The sequence below is a fragment of the Mustela lutreola genome, chromosome 6 (genome assembly GCF_030435805.1).
Source record: "Mustela lutreola isolate mMusLut2 chromosome 6, mMusLut2.pri, whole genome shotgun sequence".
NCBI classification, from domain to species: domain Eukaryota; kingdom Metazoa; phylum Chordata; class Mammalia; order Carnivora; family Mustelidae; genus Mustela; species Mustela lutreola.
In genome coordinates, this window is record NC_081295.1 from 81,715,278 (window position 1) to 81,733,548 (window position 18,271).

An 18,271-nucleotide genomic window follows, 5' to 3' on the forward strand; every position below is an offset into this window, starting at 1 on the left:
TATGAAATGACTGGGAAAAACAAACAAAAAGAAAATATTATTATAAAAATTAAACATTTAACTTTCCACATAGTTATTTTGAAAGGACAGTCAGTTTGGCAAGGCAATAAAAGGACTTTGGCAAAATTGGTGGCCCCGACCTCTTTCAGCTGCCTGATGGGGAAAAGAAAAAGCCCATTCCTTTCGAACAATCATCCCAAAGATGAGCAGGCCTCAATGCAACAAATGCCTTTTTACCCCACAGGTTGAAGTCTGTAAGAAACAGATGATTAAGTTTAGAACTTTTACAGGGCTGGCCCTGCTTTTAAATCGTGCCTTTTAATGAACTATGTGCTTTACAAAATTAGGTAGCTGTAGTAGACAGTTACACCCACACGCTAATCACTTATTTCAGTAAGAAAAAGCTTTGGAATTTACGAATAGAAATCAGTCTGTCACTATCTGTTGATGAGAATGTTGTCATCTCCGTCGAACCATGCTGCAAATGTACCTTAATGTGGCCCTGATTTTCCACTATTGCTGCCAGAGGTGGGAGAGGAGACGGATGAATGGGTGCCATGTACTTTGGGGAATGTTACTCTTCATGCCTACCCGGGCCAAGTGACTTCTTGCAATGCAGCCAATGAAAAAAATTAAAAAGTTAAGTTTTCTTATAGAGATGTATGTATCTTTCCATATAAACATTTATAAGGTGGGAGGGACTCCCACCAGCTCAGCATGAAAAAGATGAGATTCTCCCCCAAATACTGGTTTGGAAGTCTTCCCCAAAGAAAGCCATGTGATCAAATTGCTGCAGTTTAGGTGGTAAAAATAATGCACTATATTTGAATGTAACTATCAGATTTTTCTAGCCATAGTATACGAACCCTCAAAATCATCTTATCTAGAAATGGCAGAAAAATACATACCTTTGTAATTTCAGATGGAGCACTCCTTGCAGGCCTCCAGGAACTCTACAACTTGCTAGTAGCAACTACAGGATTCTAACTGCCTTAACCTTCATTCCTAATAAAATCTCATACCCTTTCAAATTTGGGCCATAGCTCCCTATTGGGCATTACTCTGGATCCTTGTCCACACTGTGATTATTATTACCACTCCAGAAATTCAAGGAAGACAGACACTTCTAGACCCAAGCTCTAGAAACATTTCCATATTGGAGCTGTGAATTCCAAAAAACAACATTTTAGTACTGAATACGTGATATTCAAGAGCAAAAATTTACAGCAGGCTGACAGTGTGTGTGTGCTTGCATTTCAAGAGTAGGAGGATTTAACTTTAGGACATGATATTATTTGAAGCTTTACTCACCACTACCTGAAGCACAAACCAAGGAAATGTTAACAGCTTAGCAGTGGAGGGGACACTTAGGTTCTTTGTGCCCTCTGGGTGCCAAATCACCCCCATTTCCTTAACACATGGTACAAGTACTTCTTTAAGACTTCTTTATGGAATTAAATTGTGGACTCCTGGAGGTGAAGCCGATGTTTGACATGCAGAGTGCCTGTGTTTCTGAATCCTATCATCCAGTATCCTCTAGTACATAAAGTACTAAAAACATGACTGACAAATAAAAGAAATCAATGTATTAGTAAGCATGTATTTACAAACTGCTGTTACTATGAGAGGTAAGGCCTTATTTAGTAAGATCACTTTGTGATACTTAGTTTGAGTAAATAGGTGCTTAGTTTCCAAAAGCTACCACATCTTCCATTTCCTTCATTGTTCGTGCTTTTCTGAGATCAGCAAATTTGAAATGAATATGAATGTGGATGGAAGCACTCTTAAAACTGTGATGATATTTAGGTGCATCACATATTTGCAGGAGAGTTTCATGGAGTTACAAGTACTATTAAAAGGAAAATTACAGGGGTGCCTGGGTGGCTTGGTGGGTTAAGCCGCTGCATTCGGCTCAGGTCATGATCTCAGGGTCCTGGGTTCCAGTCCCGCATTAGGCTCTCTGCTCGGCAGGGAGCCTGCTTCCCTTCCTTTCTCTCTGCCTTCCTCTCTCTCTGCCTGCCTCTCCATCTGCTTGTGATTTCTCTCTGTCAAATAAATATATAAAATCTTTAAAAAAAAAAAAAAAGGAAAATTACAAAAATTTAAAAACTCAGTGGGAGGAAATAAAACAACTTCAACCCAAAGATTTTGAAATCTTTTAAGTTTTCTTAAAAATATCAATATCAGGGACACCTGGGTGGCTCAGTTGGTTAAGCAGCTGCCTTCGGCTCAGGTCATGATCCCAGTGTCCTGGGATCGAGTCCCACATCGGGCTCCTTGCTCAGCAGGGAGCCTGCTTCTCCCTCTGCCTCTGCCTGCCATTCTGTCTGCCTGTGCTCGCTCTCTCCCCATCTCTCTCTCTGATAAATAAATAAAATCTTTTAAAAAAAATCAATATCAGATCTGTTTACCATTAATAATGAACATACCGGGGTTTTTTTCCCTCCAGGTCCCTGAACATTACTATTGTCTTGTTCAATACCTTGTTTCCCAAACTTTCTCCCTCTTATGATTCTATAGATGAACCCAAGAGTACCCAGAGAGCACCTGCACTAAATAAAAACATAGCAGGTTCCTTATTTAAAAATGTGCTTCTGGGGGCACCTGGGTGGCTCAGTGGGTTGGTTGAGCCTCTGCCTTTGGCTCAGGTCATGATCCTAGGGTCCTGGGATTGAGTCCCGCATTGGGCTCTCTGCTCAGCGGGGAGCCTGCTTCCTCCTCTCTGTCTGCCTGCCTCTGCCTATTTGTGATCTCTCTGTGTCAAATAAATAAATAAAATCTTTAAAAAAGAATGTGCTTCTGTTTGTTGTCTTTGTCATTTCTTCAATCAACTTGTAGAAATCCACATCTCTAAATGATCAGGACTGCATTCAATGTTAAGGTCAAAAATTGTACTTTTGTATGTTGAATTACTGGTAAGTAAGTTTTCTATGTTGAATTTCTTGGCAACCAAGTGAAGGTTCTTTATGTCCTGGACTCAAAAGCTCTTGTTTATTGTCAATCCAGAATTCAGTTCTCAAAGTAAATGTCATATGCACAATAGTCCTGTTGTAGATCCAGAGCCAAGTTTCATTTCAACATAGTAACTCCTCCTCATCGGGCCATGTCCTGCAGACATCTGGTTTCAGCCAGGCACTTGAGAGGCACCTAAGAATGTTTTTAAGAGCTCTGAGAGATTCTCTGATCGATTCTAAAACTCTAATAGATTCTCAGATGTTTAGAATTAAGTTATTTTCCTGCTCACCTGTTACCTATGTGATGCACGTCAGTTCCATGATTCCACCTCGTATCTAAGGCGTAATCTAAAATGCCAGTAGAGGTTGCTCACTGGTAGTGTCATTTTGAGGAGTTATTTTCTAACTTATTCTTCTGTATTTTCCAAAGAGCTTGTGTTATTTTATAGTTAGAAAATAAACTTTGTTTAAAAGAGCAAAGCAATCCCAAGGATAAAGATCAAGATTATTTGTGTAGAAGAAAAAAGATCTTTTTAAAAATTATTATCATTATTTTTGGCTGCTAGTGAAAATTCCACTCTGATATTCTGGCAGACTATGAAATCACCTTGGAAAGAATTTTACTTCTTCCTAAAAATATAGATATATCCTCTTTTTCTACAAGGTTGAAAATATTGTCTACATCCCTCCCCATTCAGCTCCATGGTAGTTCAGACTATGTTTGATTTCAAAATGTGTAGAAGAGGTGAACCAGAAGCTTCTAGACCACATCAGCCCCAAATGTCTATTCTGTTTAGGGATCACACAATTTAAAAATTGAAATTGGATGCTCCTTGCATGAGCATTTTGTTATCTAGAGACCCACCACGCATTTAGATAACTTGCCTGGCACCTGGAGCTATTTGAATTTGACATCTTTAGGTGAGCATTTAATAGATAATGGACTGAGAAGTAATGAGACAGGTTAGGCAAAGCAATAGCTGTGCTAATGACATTATTCTGCTTTTCATTTTGCATATGGGAAAACTAATTTCAGAAATAAGAAATTAGAGCTTATTCAATGTCCACAATCACATGCCTCTTCTATAACCGTATAATTTTCTCCCCTGTATCTTCTTCCCTGTTTAGTCCATTCTGCACATGTTTCTTAGTTAATATTCCTTGAGCTTAACTTTGCCCACATATTAATGTTTATTCATTCATTGTTTCTTTGCTGTGTGCTATGCCCCTTTAGGTGCTAAGGAAACAAAAATGGATATGAAGCTCACAGTTTCACACTCCTGAAGGGGATCAGATGTGTAAATTAAGAGTGACAGGATTGCCATAGTTCGTAGGAACTGAGTTCTGTAGAACCACAGAGAATGATGATTGTGACAGTACCTGAAAAAGTTTTCCAAAGGTGACAATTGAGCTAACTCTTGAAAGAAGTAGATATTCAGCTGATGATGAAGTTAGATAAAGGCATTCTAAGCCAAAGGAAGAGCAAACTCAAGGCCTGGGTTCAAGGCAAGGCTTGAGAGATTCAAGGAATGGCAATTATTTTGGTTTGACTGGAACAAAAGGAGTAAGGAATGGAGAGAAAGGACTTATGCATTCTTTATTCATTTAATGATTCATTTAATAAATTGTTTAATGACTCACTATGCGTTGAGGTTGCAAGAGTAAAAATAACCTTAGTATTTGTTGCACAGAGATGACAGTCTAGTGAGAAATATAGAGAAGTAAAAGACGATAGGAGAGTAGTAAGTGCTATGGTAAGTAAATATTGGAGGTCAAGGAAGGACAGAAAGATATGCAGAAGTAGACAAGAGTATACTGGATTCTCTGATGTGCTACTGGTTCCCCTTCATGAGTAAAGGACTTTTGCTTCAAGCTTCTGGAAGTACTGCTAGAAGACAACACTCAAATTATAGTATTGCTCAAGGTTATACTTTCTTCCAGGAATATCCTGCATCCAGTGCTTGGTCAATGTGGTATATATAAAACTCTAGCCCCCACACCCAAACTTGGAGTATTCTGAAGGGCCATTTGAGCTACAGAGCTCCCTGTGGGGTGGGCTTAGAGGACTTTTTGAGACTACAGCACAGTTCAACTTCTCCCTCCGCCTCTTTCCTCTCCCCTTTCCATGAGTAGTGACCTACAAGGAATTCTTTAGTAAGTGTCCTGAATACCAGCCTCTGTTTCACAGTTTTATTTCTGGAACAGATTATGAAGTGTTCTTGAAGGCCATTTTAAGTTATTTGAATTTTGTGCTGTTATCGGTTGGAGCCAGAGAGGGCTTTTAACAAGGAAATAAGGTGATCATATGTGTAAGAGGGGTGCAAAACAGAAGGTACACTAATTAGAAGGATGTTTTAAAAATCCAGGAAACAAATGTTTAAAATCTGAATAAAAACAATGACAGTAGAGTGGAGAGAATGAGATGAATGTAAGAGGTATTTTTTGGCAACATTGGCAGAATTTGGTGATTAATTACAGGTGACAGATAAAGTATATCATCTACAAGATCTCCTAGGGTCTTTGCCTTAGGAGAAAGAATAATTTTGGTGCCATTAATCAAGATGGAAAACATGGTTGAAGAAACAGGATCATTAGTGAACATGATCAGCTCACTTTGAGACCAGTTAAGTTTGACATCAACTCTGTGTAGTAAAATGCAGATGATGTTTGGCAGGTAGCTGAAAACATGCATTGAGAGATGAGGAGAGAGACATTGCTAGATATATAGGTCTGAGAACCATTAGCATATATGTGGTAATTAAATAAACAGATGTACGTGAGTTCAGAGTATTGCTGTTCTGCTCTAAAATGCTCAGATTTCCATATTGCTTACCAAAGCAATTCCTGACTCCTCCAACTGGCTTTCAGACAAAACAATGACAGTTCAGCACTATGGACAGTGGCAAAATTTCTTGCATATCCCTGCCCCCTCCTCACCCCACCCCCAATATTTTAGTTCTGTTAGATAAGGACTTTATTATCTTTCCCTAACCTTATTGATTTACCTCCTACCACTCCCCTGGCCCATATCTTATATTTAAGGTAACCATGTTAAAGTCATCTAGTTCAAGTTTTCCTTTGTTTTTATCAGATGACAATGTGAGGCCCAAAGAGGCAAAATGATTTACTAAAAGCCACATTGTTGGTTAGTGACAGAGCTGGGACAGAGATCTCCTGGATCATTAGATCATTAATGATCTAGAACATCATTAATATGGTCTTACTACAATACAACATGGAGTAGTGATTCCATAATCTTCCAAGCAACAAGTTTTAAGCTAACAATTGTAAAATAAATAAATACATACATACATACATAAATGCAATAAAATAAAATAAATAATTTTCTATCTGATTCTCTGGATCTGCTCAGGAAAAAAATTTTTTTGGCTTGATAATTATTTTATTCTCTGTTTTTTAACTTCTTTATTGAATATCCTAGATTTGTTCTCAATACTGCATCTTTTCTTCCATTTTATTCATTCCTTTACCATTGTCCTCCAAATTCTGAAAGATTTTGGAGTTAATCTTCAAATTCATTGATTTGAATTTTGGCATTTTCCAATTTTGCTTTTTGCTACTTCTGCTGCATTTTTAAAAAAACTTTTAGCAAACCTTTTCTGATTTCCAAAGCAGTCATTCCAAATCTCAAATTGCTCCCATTTAAAATATGTAATGTTATTTTTTAAGGTGACAGCTTTACTGAGATAAAACTCATATACCATATAATCCACTCTTTTAATATGTACAATCCAGTGGCTTTTAGTATATTCATAGAATTGTACAATCATTATCATTATCTAACTTCAAAATAAATTCTTGATTCTCCCCAAGAAACCCTATTTACTTATTAACGGTCATTTCCTATTTCTCTCACCTGTCTAGCCCTTGACAATCACTAAACTACTATTTCTGTGGATTTGCCTTTACTGGACATTTCACATAAATAGAGTTAAAGTATGTGGTCTTTGTGTGTGGCTTCTTTCCCTTAGCAAGTTCATCAATGCTGTAGCATGTATCAATACTCCATTCCTTATTACTGCTGAATAATAAGCTGTGTGCATATGTGTGTTATAATGTTTATCCAATCATTAGTTTATGAATATTTGTGTTATTTCCATTTTTCTGCTGCTATGAATAATGCTGGTATGAACATTCATTTATAGAGTATTGTGAAAACATATGTTTTCATTTTTGGGGGGTATGTTTGATTTCCCTTGGGTATATTCCACCTAAGGGTGGAATTGATAGGCCATATGGTAACTATGTTTAACTTTCTGAGGAACTGACAAACCATTTTCCAAAATGGCTGCACACTTAACATTCCCACCAGCAATGTAGGAGAATTCTAATTTCTCCACATCCTCACCAATACTTTTTATCATCTTCCTAACTTTTTTATTATAGCTATCTTACTGGGTGTGAAGCAGTATCTCATTGTGTTGTTGTTGTTGTTGTTCTTCAATTTAATTTAATTTAATTTTTTTTCAGTGATACAAAATTCATTGTTTATTTGACAGAGAGAGAGAGAGAGAGATATCACAAGTAGGCAGAGAGGCAGGCAGAGACAGAGGGGGAAGCAAGCTCCCTGTTGAGCAGAGAGCCCAGTGCGGGGTGGGGAGGGGGGGCTGGATCCCAGCCAGGACCCTGGGATCATGACCTGAGCCTAAGGCAGATGTTTTAACCCACTGAGCTACCCAGGCGCCCCCCAAAAGTCATTGTTTATGCACCATACCCAGTGCTCCATGCAATACATGCACTCCTTATTACCTACCATTGGGTTCACACAACCCCCTTTGATTTGCATTTCTCTAATGACTAATGGTGTTGAGTTTCTTTTCATATGATTATTGGCCTTCTGTCTATCTTATTTGGAGAAATATCTATTCAGATCATTTTAAAATTGGATTATTTGTCTCTTTATTGTTGAGTTGTAAGAGTTTGGGAAAAGGTCCTTTATCAGTTATATGATTTGCAAATATTTCTCTTGTTATGTGGATTGTCTTTTCACTTTTGGAGCACAAAATTTTTAATTTTGATAAAGTCTAATTTATCATATCTAAGAAACCATGGCCTAATTCAAAGTCACAAATATATGCGCCTTTTTAAAAAGAATTTTCCACTTTTAGCTCTTACAATTATGTCTACAATCCATTTTTGTGTTAAATTTTGCATATGCTGTACATATGGCATAATGTTCTTTTGAATTTTAATAACCCATCATCTTCCTACTTTCTTGCATTTCGAGATTTTTCCAAAGTTCTTTTGTTTTGTTTGTATTATTAACTGTTTCATGGGTAGGATAATTTTAGTTTATTCCTCTGATTAAACCTCATTTTATAGATTAAAACTGATTTTTAATTTAGAAGATGAGTCTTCTGCTTGTTTATTTTTATGACTGTGTTCATGTCCGTGGATGGAGCTCACAGTTTTCAGAATTCTTTGCGGGTCCTGTTCAAATCTTAGGTGCAGACAATGAAAGAAGGGAAAAGTTAGAATTTACTATAGCTCTTCAACGAATTGGATTCCAGTTATCTGTTGGAGTAGGGAAAGTTACAGCAGAGGTGGTAGAGCCAGAGACTTTACCATGTGCCACAGAATTTCTACTTGTCTTTTGTGATTTAGTATATAAAGGGTAAGCTGGGATATCATGGGATATTGTTCTATATGGACCATTTGATAGACTTCTTGTAGATGTTGGTAGGATTGTTATTTGTTCCTGTCTGACTGCCTTATATCTTGATTTTGCCTCTAGACACAGAATACTGTAATAGAAAGCCCCTTAAGTTTATAGCAAGTGCTAGTCACATATCCTATTTTTATATCTTTTTGGATATTCAAAAGTAGTTAAAACGTGTAAACTCAATGTCTTTAATCAGAATCCTTCCTTTGACTTCTGATTTGGCTGTGTTCATTACTGATCACTCATGGCTTCCATCTACTGGCTTAGATTAATTCAGCCTCCTCTTCTCCTCATCCTAAATGCTTATTCTGTGTTTGTGCTGGTGTTTCCCATACTTCTCCCTTACCCCGTCCACCAGTCCTCCTGACCTCAGTGACTGATCTCTTTCTTGCTGTTTTAAAGAATTAGACTAGAGGGGTGCCTGGGTGGCTCAGTGGGTTAAGGCCTCTGCCTTCGGCTTGGGTCGTGATCCCAGGGTCCTGATATCGAGCCCCGCATCGGGCTCTCTGTTCAGCGGGGAGCCTGCTTCCTCCTCTCTCTCTGCCTGCCTCTCTGCCTACTTGTGATCTCTGTCTGTCAAATAAATAAATAAAATCTTAAAAAAAAAAAAATTAGACTAGAATCAGAGACCAGGCTGTGCTTCTGTTGGAGGTACCTAGTTTTCCACATTGCCTCACCTTTCTTCATTCTTATTCTGAGCCCCAATTACACCTACAGTAACCAAGTCTTTGTAATGTAGAAGTGCCTAACACACAGACAGGAGCTTCTTAAAGATACTGAAGTACCTTATTCATCTTTATATTGCCCACAGCATTGAGCAACATGTATGCACATAATAGGTGTTCAACAAATGTTGAAAAATTCATTAAAAGAATAAAAGAATTAAAATAAGTAAAAGAATAATATTTAATTCTTAATAAATAAACTTCCTCCTTATTTCAAATAGCTTGAAGATAGTTATTCATCGTCGTATTTATGGGGATAATCGATTAAAATGATACTAGTGGATATTAGTGCTTTATACATGATGCCATTTAGAGGTAATCTAGAATAGAGAAATACCATATTCTCAGTAAATTTTAACAACAAAAGAGTTGATGGACTGATGATGAAATTGTACTTTTATCTTCATTGCACGAATTGAAATGGACATTTTAAAAAGACTTTATGTATTTGAAAGAGAGAGAGAGTGTGGGCTGACAGGGAGCAGCAGGACAGGGAGAAGCAGGCTCCCCATGGAGCAGAGAGCCCAATGCCAGGCTTGATCCCAGGACCCTGAGATCATGACCCGCACCAAGGACAAACTCTTAACTGACTGAGCCACCCAGGCACCCCAACATTTTTCTTGTTAACAGTAGTGTTTTATATATTCTCAGTACTGTTCCAAAAAAAATTTAAGGTGGCTCACAGAAACATACAATATAACAAGTTTTTATGTAACAACAATAGTAAGTTATAAGGAAAAGGAAAAAAAAAAGAGAAAATGCATGTAGGAAAAAAGATGAAATCAGGAGAGATATTTGTAAAGAGAATGTACGCTGCAAGGTCACCTGCATGCACTTGCCTGTGAAAGTTACTCTGTTTGGCTCTGATTTTTCCAAGTAATTTTTAAAAAACACGACCAGTTACAGAGTCGATGTCTATAGGTTGAAACAAACCAATTGCTCGGGATGAACACAATTTCTCCAGTTACTGAAATCAGACAGAAATTTCTCCAAAAGGTTGTCACAAAGACAACTTTACATTGGAAGTGATAACAATCACCATCCTTACAGCCAATGCAGTACAATTTCATCAGAGTCATTTCTCAATGTAAGTTAAGAACACACAGTTCTTTACAGACAAAGTGCAGTAAACTAACTTCAAGTTGTGTAGTGTTCTTAGCACTGACAAATACCTTGACCAACCTGAGACATCTAGATGCCTCTAAGGCAGCTCAATAGCCTTCAAGACATTTTCAGATAGGTAAACATATTGATAAAATACACCAAAAAAGTAAAAGAGCAAGATGTCTGTGGTTTCAGTCCGATTTCTGCTGCAGCATGCTGCATTAGAGTTTTGGCCGTACACGGAAGGGAGACCTTAAATTCTAGGGTCTGACTTAGAGAAACAGGTTTTTCCTTGAGTTTTTCTAATGAAAACATTAAGACTCTGAGTTGTTATTTAAAAATAGGTAATGTTTCCAGAAGGGAATGTTTAGTTTGTTTCCCAGTTGCTTTCCATTGTCTCCATGTTTCATCTGACAAAGAATCAAATGTAGGAAGGGCAAGAGGGTGGGTAGGTGGACTGAAGATGGATGATCGCCAGAGATGGAGGAAAGATAGAAAACAGGGCCTTGGCAGGTTGACTTTGTTTTTTATGTTTCCCTAATGTCCTCCCTAAGGTAAATCACCAGGGGCTATGTATTTGGCTTACTCCTCAAAAGCAGATCCAAGCTAAAATGGTAAGCAAACTGATGTGAACTGGAGTCAGGTTTTTTTTGAGAGAAGGGAACAGCTGTGTCTTCTGAAGTCCTCAGCAGACACGAAGCCTATCCATTACCTCGCTGTTCCTAGATGGTATTGCTTACAGCCTTGTTTGTGTTCTCTTCACTGTTCTAACTCTGTAGGTCAGTTTGGCCGGATATTACTTTTTTTTAAGAGACATCTAATAGTTAAGATAGTATTTGTTACTAATGTCCTGTTCAAGTTTGACAGTTTCTTTAACATTTCATGGTTTTACTTCCAGTTTGTTTACTTCTGTGTATCGGCTCTCCTGGCAAGAAACTTGATTCCTGTAGATGATATTATCTTGGAGGAATGTAGGGCTAAGCTAGAGGGTAGTTTTTCTGAGAATCAGTGATCTAACCATACATAATAAACAAAGCAAGATAAGAAGCAGCCATTCAACATGAAACACAAAGAGTAATAATTTATACAACTTGAAAATAAAAACACAGGAAGAGATACAAAATATGTTTTAAAGTAATTGTTTCCTATCTTAATATTGTTCTTTTCCTTCTATTTTAGCCTCAAAAAATGGTTCCCAATTTTTCAAGTATAATTCCATTTTTAACATAAAAATTTCACAGAGGGTCACATAACAGTAGTTATAACTTTAGTGGAATTTTATGGAGAAAATATATAAGGACAAAACATTGTTATGAATTCAGTAATGCTTGTAATTAAAGTTATACTTTACTGAACAAAAGAGCACTTCCTTCATTTAAAGAACAGGCAAACTTATGAAGCCACCTTATTCAGGACACAAATAGGCATACTTCATGGCACTATGGGTCTCCACAGTAATAATTTTAAAGCTCACAGATTTCCACAGCTTGTAGGTTGGGATCTAAACTTTGTCCTCCATCTTTTCTGTCTGTTCATTTTGGAAGCTGTCTTATTTAAGGATATCATCATTCTCCCGTCTACAGAGGCAAAGCAAATTGGTTCTCTTTTTTCTTTAAGTTATCATAGTTCTTAGTTTTTACTAATTTTAAATTAGGGAGACTTTGCTCTATGAATTAGTCACTACTGAAGCCGTTGATCAGCTTCTTCAGGCAATATTTAGATTTCTTTTTTCAAGAAAAAGTGTGCGTGTTTGAGTGGGGGATGGTTGGTGTAGGTGGGAGGATGCGGTGGGGATTGGGCAAAGGGAGAGAGAGAATCTTGGTGCTGAGGGCGGAGTCTGCCCTGGGGATCACTCTCACTACTCTGAGGTAAAGACCTGAGTGGAAACCAAGAGTGGATTAGCCTACTGACCCAGGAGCCTTTTTAAAAAATTTTTTCTTTCTTTTTTAAGATTGTATTTATTTATTTGACAGAGAGAGACACACACACAGCAAGAGACAGAACACAAGTAGGGGGCATGGGAGAGGGAGGAGCAGACTTCCCGCAGTACAGGAAGCCCGATATGGAGCTCTATTCCAGGACCCTGGGATCATGACCTGAGCCAGAGGCAGACGTTTAAAGACTGAGCCACCCAGGTGACCTTTTAAAAACTTTTTTCTTAAAGGAAATCTTTGAGATTCTCCAATAGATAAACCAAGTAAGAAAACAACGCATAATTTTTGCATACAATTTAAAACTTGTTCTCAATTGAGGCCCTAGGGGTATATATGGAAAACCACTGCTTCGGTTCTAATCGCTGCTTAGAGATATTTAAGATCCATCTCTAAGTGAAGATATCTATTTATTAATTTAAACTGAGAGACATTCCTATATAAAGAATTGCAAATGGTTATCTTCATGAGACATTTTACCTTGTCCTGTCCACTCAGGGAATCAAGATAAATCAAAGCAAGTTCTGTATTCTTCTTTTTTTTTTTTTTTTTAAGATTTTATTTATTTATTTGACAGACGGAGATCACCGAGAAGCAGGTAGAGAAAGAGTGGAGGAAGCAGGCTCCCTGCTGAGCAGAGAGCCTGATGTGCAGCTCTATCCCAGGACCCTGGGATGATGACCTGAGCTGAAGGCAGAGGCTTTAACCCACTGAGTCACCCAGGTGCCCCTGCAAGTTCTATATTCTTGAGGAATAATACTATCAAGCAATGGTGATCCACTGTAATGCCTTCCTCATGCTAATAATTTTTTTCTCTAAAGAACTGGACAGGAATTCTAGAATGTCAGCATCATACCCCTAGCTCAATCTTGGAAAAAACATTCTTCATAATCTTACCCGTTAAGTCGCTTTTTTAGCCTTCCAGTAGATCTTCCTTTTCCTTTTGCTATGACAGTCCTCTGACACTCACAATATGGATCGTGAACTCCAGATTGAGAACTTTTCAGGTCATCATGCGCTTGAACGTGCGTTACAGATCCTGAGTGTGGTCATCTGTGTGGTCGCCCAGACTCTGCTTGTCTACTTTATGTTGGAGGGTTTGCTTCCACTGCAAACAGAGACATTTCTCTTTCCTCCAAAGACAAATTCTTAGATATTTCTTACATGTATTGATCTTAAATATGGCTCTCTGAAGTTTCCACTATCATCAAATGTGTAACATTCTGATGAGTGACTTAAGTTATAGCACGCTGTACACTGTAAGTTCCCTACAAGATTCTGAGCTACTCCAGGTCCTGCTTGTGAAGGATTCATCTTTTTTTGGTTCTATGCCTAACAGGACCTGACTACAGAGGACATGGAAAATTTCGAATGATTGCCTGAATGAATTAAGTGAATTTGTAGCAACTCAGTAAATGAGAAAAGACTGAATTGCATTATTAATTTCAAAAGCAACAATTATAAAGTTTAACTCATTTCATCACTGAACAAATCTAGTTTGTGCCTTCAGACCTCATAATGCCCCCACGCTCTCATAGCTTCAGAAAATGGGACTTTCCAAGCCACACAGAGGTCATTTTCATGGTGCAGACTGGACCATCACCCAGTATCTGCCCCCATTTCCAGCCGCGAAAGGACTGAGGGGACTAGAGCATGTGGCTGGTAGAGCTAATGATGAGAACCATACCGACTGACCCTCTGGCTTCTAATCTTGACCTTGCCATACGTTAGTTATGCGACTCTGCACAAACTACTTACCATCTCTGTACCCATACAGAGAGTAGCTAATGTGAGGATTTCATGAGTTAATGCCCCCAAACTTCTTAGAATGGAGACAGGGATGTTGTAAACATCCAGTTAAGTATTGACTCTCTGACATGTTTAGTGGACGGACCGTAAGTTTTGAGTTAGGTAGCCAGGCTTTTAATTCACATTCTGGCCCTACTTCTTGGGTAATTGTTTAATTCCACTACATTTGTTTCATGCTGCGTAAAATGTGGATAATACATAACACTGGGGTTTGCTATTTAAAACTACAGAAGACTGCAGTTCTGATTCCTAGGACTCTTAAGTGGAGCAAAACTCCCTGATGGGCCTGCCTGGAGAAGAGCAAGGAAGCCCCAGACAGAAAACTAAATTGTTTTGTATGATAAGCAAGTATTTTGAGCATCCTGGAGCTTGAGATGAAAGCACCAACCTCTGGAAGGAGAGAAATCCAGCAAAACAGCCCACTCTGGGGCTTTATTTGGGGCAGTAAGCCTTACCATCCAAAATGGAATAATTTATAACTTTGGCACCACAGTGAACCATTCCTTATCTCTTTACCAGAACATACAAAAATGTTTGTTATACAAGCAGTCATAGGTGGGGATACTTCGGAGAGTGCCAAAACTGGGGTGATATGTTTATGGTACTGGGTAAGGCAATACAGCAGAAGGGAAGGCAAACACAGGAGCGTTGTAGAGGAGAGTTGGATAATCTGGACTGCGAGGTGAGGAAGAGAAACCTGGAGAGGTGGCAGGAACAGCACTTCTCTCACCAGTGGATGAGATGCTAATGGAGCACTTTTAATTTCAAAAGAATGAAAAAATGCTACAGTTTGTGGACACTAAGAACCCTGGCATTTGAGGTATACACTCAGCAGGATTCTTAGGACAATCTGAGTTGATGGATGTAAGCTCCCAGCACAAAGGCGTCCTTCTGTGAATGATAACCGTCATCATTCACCCTGTTGACTCATATAATATTCAGTGAGTATTTACCTAACCCAGGGAAGCTGGGCAAGGAGCAGCTGGTATTTGTTGGGGGCAGCAGAGCATACAGGTTCATTCATCCTACCCACGGGGAGGGCAGCCTTACCCAACATTCCTGCTCCTGCTCGCCACAGCTCCACCCTGGCCTTCCCTCTCCTTTCTGCACAAGAAAACACACTCCCTGAAGGAACAACATCGCCTTTCAGGGGTGCCAGGACTGTGTTCTTGGGGAACACAGGCAGGCTTGTATGAGTATCCTAAGTCATATTCGCGTTTAAGAGAATGCCCGTAGACCGCAAATCTTAAAATTATTTCATTAATCAACTCCGTGAAGGGAAGAGGGACAAACAGAGTTCTAAAAACATGCAGTTATTTTGCCCATGATCCATTTTCCAGTAAGTGACTACCAAGATAGCTGGAGGCCAAGAATAGGTGACAGCTTTGTTTTCCCAAGACGCGGTCATTGTGATTATTTTTAGATGAAAGCTTTGGAGCCAGAAGCACGGCTCATAATTATGTTGCTATGATTCTACAACCAGTTGTTTTGTGGAATTAATTCAACCATGACAACTTTAAAGTCACTGCAATTTCTGAAAAAAAAAAAAAAAGAAAGAAAAAGAAAAATCAGATGATAAAAACAGAAAATAAAATACTCCAAGACATGAAGTGCTGGCGCTTGTCGTCATCTCCCAACTTTCTGCTTTTGAGCCTTGCTTGCCCCCTTCCCTGGAGCCGCCCCTCATCCTGGTTCTACCAATTATTGAAGCCACTGACAGCTCCTCCTTCAGAAGTTCCCCTAAAAGTCCCGGCCTGATGGAGCTCCCTTCCTCTGAACTCCTGAGCCGACTGTGGATTGTCCGCAGTCTTACCTTGGAGCTCCTCATCCTCTCCCTTGAATTCTGGTTCACTTTCGCACATCTCTCCTCATTTCTCAAGCAGGATTTGTACTACGTCCTAAGTTCACGTTGCAAAACCAGTATGTCAGATCATTATTGTAAAAAATCTGAAAGGAGAGAAAAATTTTCCTGATCTCACCATCCTAATGCTAGCTCTGTAGTTATCATTTTAGGGTGTTTCTTCCTAAACTTTACATTTCTTTTTTCAACGATTTAATTCTAGGGGATATGGGATTTTATATTCTGACTTTTTTCAACAAATGTTACATCACCACCGTTATGGATATTGTTATATAGCCTTCATAAACACTACTGTAAAGGCTGTGTAATATTAACTATTTTAAAAATCTTACATTGTTTAATATACTCCACTATTAAAAGTAATACTGCAGTGGGGCGCCTGGGTGGCTCAGTGGGTTAAAGCCTCTGCCTTCGGCTCAGGTCATGATCCTGGTGTCCTGGGATGGAGCCCCGCATCGGGCTCTCTGCTCAGGAGGGAGCCTGCTTTCCCCCCTCTCTCTGTCTGCCTCTCTGCCTACTTGTGATCTCTGTCTGTCAAATAAATAAATAAAATATTTAAAAAAAAAAAAGTAATACTGCAGTTGACCTCTTTATACATATAGATTTTTTCAGTGGGTGTATTTATATGTTTACGTGCATGCATACTTTGGTAATTTTTTTCTTAGGATTGTGTACCAAAAGGAAAATTAGGCACGAAAGAGTGTGATTATTTTTATAGTTTTAGAAACATATTACCAAACTGGTTTCCAAAAGACTTGGACGAATTTATATCACCAGGACTGTATGTGAATATCAGTTCCTCCAGACTTTCACCAGAATTATTTTCTTAATTATTTCATCTTCATATAAACAAGATAAGGTGATATTAGTTCCCTGTTTTAATTTTTTACCATTAATTATTTAAAGCGTGAAGAAAAATATTAACCCATGGCCCTGGTTTATTAAATCTTAACACATTTCCATATTTTTTACTAGTTTTGTAAAAATAAAATACTATATCTATGGCTGACTTCTTCGTGTACCCCTTACCCAATTCTACTCCTCTCCCTCTTTCCCTCCCTCTGTAGAGACGAATGGAATCGATGCTTATCATTCCTTTATATCTTCATTTTCAGATCTTTCAGTTGTGAAGTCTTCGATTACTAATGAAGTTAAACGTTTCCCTATAACATAGCAAATATGAAAGTACTGAGGCTCTAGAGTCAGGCAGAACTGGCTTTGCATTCCTGCTCTGCCACTCGTGAACCATGTCGCCTTGAACCCCCCTGTGCCTCAGTTTCCTCATCCCAAAAATGGGCATAATAATCATTCCTACTGTTCTGTATTGTGTTGTTGAGATGATTCAGTGGAATAGTGTAGGTAAAATTCTTGGTGCACTGCTCAGCTCTCTGTAGTACCGTTCATTATCACCAAGTTTCTCTTTGGAATTAACTGCCCCTTGTGTTTCTTAAACAGATTAGATTATCTAAAATTCATGAAACACTTTCTCAAACATGACCATGCCTTCTCACCACAGCAGCTTTATGGGAGAACACTGCAACCATCTCATTTGATAAATGAGAAAACCGAGTCCATGAGGCCCGTTGGGCTCCCTGGTGCTGGCATCTCATGTTTCACACTTACTGGTAGCCCTCTTGTTAACCCTGGAAAGTTAACAAGCTGTTTCACTGTACAACATTGTTGGCCCAGAAAGTAGTTTTATTATTTTTTTTTAAGATTTTATTTATTTATTTGACAGATCACAAGTTGGCAGAGAGGCAGCCAGAGAGAGAGGCGGTTGGGGGGTGGGGGGGGAGCAGGCTCCCTGCAGGGATCCCTCCAATGCGGGGCTCCATCCCAGGACCCTGAGATCACAACCCGAGGCGAAGGCAGAGACTTAACCCACTGAGCCACCCAGGTGCCCCAGGAAGTAGTTTTAGTATTGCTCTTCATGATCATTATAGACAGATCCCAGTTTCTCATTTATAATTATTTTCTATTTTTTTTCTGAATGTTCGCTATGAAATATTTATAGCTTTTATAAAACTGGATATAGTCTTAAGCTCAACAACAACAAAATGCAACCAATTATACCATATTTACATTGTTAGAGATTTCAGATCTCCAGACTTGGTATTACTTTTTCTGATGTTTTTTAAAATAAGGCAAAGTCAAGGTCTTAAGCATTTTCTGCATCTGAATTCCTATCCATGAATGCAGTAACA